This window comes from Eptesicus fuscus, chromosome 2 (assembly GCF_027574615.1).
Source record: "Eptesicus fuscus isolate TK198812 chromosome 2, DD_ASM_mEF_20220401, whole genome shotgun sequence".
Classification (NCBI taxonomy): Eukaryota; Metazoa; Chordata; class Mammalia; order Chiroptera; family Vespertilionidae; genus Eptesicus; species Eptesicus fuscus.
This window is the reverse complement of record NC_072474.1, coordinates 102432335-102438334: the sequence shown is the minus strand read 5'-3', so window position 1 is coordinate 102438334 and position 6000 is coordinate 102432335. Positions and strand designations below refer to the sequence as shown.

The 6000-nt window shown below is 42.5% G+C and overlaps 1 long non-coding RNA gene across 1 annotated transcript in view; it reads left to right on the top strand.

Annotated features, from left to right (window-relative positions):
- Window positions 1-2040: 2040 nt before the first annotated feature.
- Window positions 2041-6000, top strand: part of LOC129150884 (uncharacterized) — a 46337-nt gene continuing 42377 nt past the window's right edge. Inside the window, exon 1 of the long non-coding RNA XR_008557667.1 lies at window positions 2041-2219. This is a non-coding gene — a long non-coding RNA (uncharacterized LOC129150884). The remainder of the gene's footprint in view (window positions 2220-6000) is intronic.

The following is a 6000-nucleotide window of genomic DNA, read 5'->3' as shown; positions in this document are numbered from 1 at the left end:
TTTTGTTTTATTTTTAATTGGGAGTAGATTATGCCCAACTATTTTTCTTACTTAACACTACATTATGGACAGTACAGTATAGCGAATGTATATGTATTTATACACGTGTGTGTATAGTGAATGTATATGTGTATATATGTATATATAATACACAGATAAAATGTATATATATAGCCTATTTTAATTCTATAGTATGCAATATCCACAAATCATATTCACAATTTACTTTTTCTCCCCCACCACCATCACCACACTTTTTATTGACCATCCTAAGCCATGTTTCATAGATATCTATACTTGTTTTCTCATCTAATCCTCACAAGATCCCTCTTAAGCTAAGGTCATTGCTGAGACTCATGGCACAATGACAGGCCTGGGCCATGTGTCCAGATGCCACTGTCCATGCCCTTTTCTCTGTACCACGTCCAAGCTCCCAGAGTGTCACTCCCCATGACCGTCTGCAGTGTCTGCAAATCCACCGTCAGGGATGTGTTAGTTTGCTAGGATTGTTGTAACAAATTACCACAAACTGGGTGACTTAAAACAGCAAGAACTTATTCTCTCACAGTTCTGGAGGCCAGAAGTCTAAAACTAAGAGGCTCTAGAGAAGAATCCTTCTTTGTCTCCTCCTGGCTTCTGCTCGTTGCTGGCAATCCTTGGCCTTCTTTGGCCATGTGTAGACACATGGCTCCAATCTCTGCCTCCATCATAACATGGTGTTCTCCCTGTGTACCTCTGTGTCCAAATGTCCCTCTGATGGACACCTGCCATTGGCTTGGGGCCCACATTAATTCAGGATGACTTCATCTTAACTTGATTGCATCTGCAAAGACCCTTTCCAAATAAGGTCAAATACACAAGTTCTGGGTAGACATGAATTTGGGGGGGGGGGGGGGAGAGGTGGAACACTTTTCAACCCAGTACAAGGGGGATGTTATTTTAAGTTGAAGTTCTATTTTTTGAAAACTCATTTTCAAGTTCTAAAGTGCAAATGGCTTCTCTAAAGAGCCCTGCTTATGTGACCAGTGCCATGTGAATGTGAACGGTGGAGTAGGCCTAGTGCTGGAATGTTGACAGAAGAAACTTTGGAATTAGTCCAAATTCTCCACTTTTTCCCCCTCCCTTCCCCGCCCAGCTCACATCAGTCACCGATCACTGCATTTCTGTCCCCTCTCCTCAGAATCATGAGATCACTTCTTCTTCTTCAAAAGCCAGGCCTCCAAATTCCTCAGCTGAGCAGCAGCATCACCCTGTGGGAGGGGTTTCTTCACCTCCAGTCTTGCCTTCCTCCAATTCCATCCTCTCACCTTCAGCCCAAGTGACCTAAGTTTACAATTTAGATCATGCAAAGCCTGCTCATTGCCTTCAGGGCACTGCCCAAGCCTGCTGGCTGGCACAGGTGCACAAAGTTTTTGCTTCCCAAGGCTGCCTCAGCTCTCACCCAATGCCCAGAATGCCATGACCTGTCATCCCTGCCATTTTCAGAACCTAACATACTCTCAAACACCTCCTTGCCTTTACATACTCTGTTTCTGAAAACTCTCTTCCCTTCCTCACATAGTGGGGTGAATAGTGAACCCCAGAAAGCTATGTACATGTCCTAATTCCCAGAACCTGAGGATGTGACCTTATTTGGAGATGGAGTCCTTGCAGCTGTAATTAACAAGAATGTCAAGATGACATCATCCTGGATGACCTGGGAGGGCCTACGTCCCATGACAGGTGTCCTTATAGAGGAAAGTAAAAGGAATTTGACACAGAGACAGGCAGAAGGGAAGCCATGTGAAGACAGAGGCAGAGATTGGCTTGATGCAGCCTCAAGCCAAGGAACACCTGGAGCCACCAGAAGCTGAAGAGGCAAGGAAGGATGGACCTTGAGAGCCTCCAGAGGGAGTGCAGCTCTGTCAACACCTATATTTTGGATTTCTGGCTTCCAGAACGCTGAGAGTATACATTTCTATTGTTTGAAGTTTGTGGTAAAGTTTTACAGCAGCCCCAGTAAAGTAATACACAAGGATTGTCCCCAGGTTCTCATGGAAGGCTGGTAGGTTACTGATGTCACAAAGACACCATGCTAAGAGGGTGAGTAAGGACTGAATCCAGCTCACACTGGGCCTGCCAAGCTGTGTGCCCTGCACAAAACTGCCTGTCGTCAGCACCGCGCCTTTCTCTTCTTCACACAAAGGCACCTGATGTGCCGGCAGCAGCCCTCATTCAAGGTACTGCTCCGGGGTTGTTCCTCCAGGAAGCCTTCCCTGACCCACATACTCTCCCTCAGTCTTGTGTGGCGTGTAGACACATGGCTCCAATCTCTGCCTCCATGGTGTTCTCCCTGTGTACCTCTGTGTCCAACCTAACATGGTGTTCTCCCTGTGTACCTCTGTGTCCAAATGTCCCTCTGATGGACACCTGCCATTGACTTGGGGCCCACATTAATTCAGTATGACCTCATCTTAACATGGACCCTTTACCTGCTCCAATAACACTTGTTCACACATTTATTCTGCTATAGGACAATTGTCTATTCACATTTCTGTCCCCTTGTCTGTATCTTGAGAGTGAGGACTTTCTTATTCTCTCCTTTCTCCTGTACCTAGCACATAGTAGGTGCTCCAGACCCATTTAATGAGTGAGCAGGAGCACACAATAGGACTTTACTGAGCCAGAACAATGAGAAGGTATGGTCAGCAAGGACAGGGATGGGGTGCTATTCCCAAATAGGTCCTGAGTACACACAGTTTCATGCACACCACCATTTTGCCTAAACTAGCCATCAAACAGAACCAAAAAATTGACTTAAATAGAGAGCATCAGCAGAACATTAAAGTTTTGCAAATGCCATATCTGACCTGGTTTCTTTATCTTTTCCCTAATTGAGGCATCAGTGCCTAAGGATATTTCCACTGGAGCCAAGCACGTGCTCCACACATCAGCAGGACCCAGTGGACTGCATTCCATGCAGACGCACACATGAGCTCATGCAAGTCCCAAGGTGCTCATCTGGTCCAGATTTGAAGGAAACTATTGAGCTGGATGGAGAAAAGCACATCATGTATCAACTTAATACCAAACAGATTTTATGACATACTGAAACTGCTTTTGATAATCTACTAATATATCAGAAGGGCTAATGAATTAAAAACAAAACCAAAAAAAGGAAAAGAAAAAGCTAATCATTGTATGTCTGTGGTCTGGACAATGTCTAGGAGTTTCAGGGATGACAAAAAGACAAAAAATTGCAGGGAGCTTTAGGGAAAGTTATCCAAAAGGCCCCCCTGAGAAGTAATCTTGCCTTTTGTAGCAAGAGGTATATTTTGCCAATTTATGAGCAGAGGCTTTTTTTTTTTCTGGCTGAAAGTCAGGATGGACTTTTCCAGAGATGAAGAAGAACCACAGCATGGCCATTCTCATCCCTGGGAAACATAGGTGGCCATGGAGGCTACTGAGAGAGGAGTCAAGTCTTGGCTCTCTAACTTGGCAATATGTCAACCCATTGGTGGTTTCCCTGTAAGTTGATAGTTTGAGCCTCCCTTGACTATCACTTGACCACCCATCAAAATGGGGAAAATGGGGATTAATATGATATATTAGCTAAGAATTTTTGGCTGCTAGCAAAAACCAATTATGGTTAGCGTAATAAATAATTTAATTGCAGGACAGGGTATTAGAGAGATTAAACTAATAAAATGGAAAGTTACTGCACCATGGGAAAGACAAAGATTGAGATAATCCAGTGTCCTCAGTAGTGGGACCTGCCATCCATGGGGCAACTTTAAGTTATGAGTGACCGATTCTGAGAGGAGAGAAGCTGATTGACCCAGTTTGGAATTAGATGGAATGGACTGGATTGGAATGGATTGGGTTAGAATGGATCAGACTGGAATTGGAATTGGAATTGGAATGGATTGGATTGGATTGGATTGGATTGGAACAGGTTGGATTGGATTGCACTGCATTGCATTGCATTATATTGAATTGTATTATATTGCATTGCATTGCATTGGAATAGATTATTCAGCTAAGGGCAAGATCAAGTGGTCCTCAGGCAGATGATTTCTGTAAGCCAGTGACCACCATAATTGGTGCCACCATAAACGCCTACCTGGAGAACATTTAGGGAAGATTTTAGGACATGTGGAAATTTAATATAAGGCCTTTCTTTTGTTTGCTTTTCTTAGTGCAGAATTTTTATCTGGGTGTGGTGGGGAATGTGCTACTGTCCTCTGGGATGGGGGATGGCATTTAGAAATTTGTGGAATTCTAATGGACTGTCTCAATATCTTGGGAGGTCTTGGGGGGGGGGGGGGTACTAGTGTCCCTTAGAGGGCAGGGACCCAGAAAACTCAACCTCTTTCTGCAATGCCTCCATTGAGTGGCACTGTATTAAAGTAATTCAGGCGGTTCCTGACTGAATCTTTATGATACTAACTCCTTCTATGTGACAAGGAGAAGGGGTGTTACTGTTTGTATTTACTTTTGTTTTATGGTAGGTTGTCATTTGAGGGTGATTTTATTGTATTATATTGTATTTTTTTACATAAGAAAATCACTTTTGTTGGCATTGTATAAATAGACATATATTTTTCAAATCAATAGAAAACATTTTATTATTCAATACATGATTTTTTAAAAATTGAAAAATAATCTTATTTAACACAATATGCCAACATAATTTTCAAATGGTCTAAAGATTTACATATATAATAAAATTTTATGAAAGTTCTGGAAGACATTATTTGTTGCAATTACTTTTGGGAGCAGAGAAGTTCTGCCAAAGCGTTCCTAATGGCCAAGTCCATGATATATATATGACCACACAAACATATTTCTATGGCAAACATAGATTTAAAAGACAAATAAAAAATATATGTACACACACACAAACAGAGAGTAGAGATGGGAGGAGAGAGAGAGAGAGAGAGTGTGAGAGAGAGAGGGGGAGGGAAAAGAGGGAGAGGGGGAGAGAGAGAGAGAGAGAGAGAGATCGGAGAAATAGGCACTCAGTTACTAGCAGTGGGCATATAAATTGGTCAAACTTTCTAGAAACCAAGTAAAAGGATACCCTTTAAACTATGATTTCTATCTTTAGGAACTTATTCTAATATTTATTTTTTAAATAGCCAAGAAAGGAGTGAAGGACATTTTTTAGACTAAAAATGCTGTCCTCACATCAGGAGCTCCAGGAGATGGTCTCCATTTGGGCCCTTACAGGAGATATTATAAAGAGGGTCTCGGTGATCAGTTAAGCCCACAGGGCAAAGGCCACACTGTTTTAGGACCCCATGCACATAAAGCATAAGGAGGAATCTGGGACAAAAGACCATTGGAGAGCCCTTTCCTCCCTGGAGAGAAGCAGTATAACCCTTTGTAACAAAAAAAAATCATTTGACCCTTTCAAAAATAAGGGTGAAGTCAGAAGTCAGGACTGCCTGTGCGGTAAGCTGCAGGGAAATGAAAGGAATTTTAAAAAATGAGTAAATTCTCAGAATAAGGCTGTAGGTTGAAAATGTCCACTGACAACTGGGGCAGCCATATTGGCAGAAGTTAATGTGCAAACGTGATTAACCTCATTTTATTTTTACACAGAAAACCAGAGGGATAGCTAGGAAATAAGCTCACTACTTCTTGTTCTTGGCTGATTCTAGCTTTTAGGGGACATTCTCTTCCTCAAACAGAGAGCTGTTCTTATGGCAAGGAACTCACGTGCTTTTTTTATTGCTACATCTTTTCTTTGAGTCATGGTTGGCAATCAGGCATTCAAATTCGACTATTTACCTTTGGGAATCCTCTGGGTATGTGAAGAATTAGTAACCACTAATAGATATTGCATCTGTTTGGCTGGTGTTGGGAAAGAACCTTTGCAATTAGCCAAAGAGACATTCGCCAGCACTAAGAGAGGGCAAATAGAAACATATCTTGGGATCTCATCTACTTCTGCACCTGTCCTCAGGCCAGAGGGAGTGGGGGTGGGAAGTCCCACCTTTCAAAGGTTAAGGACAA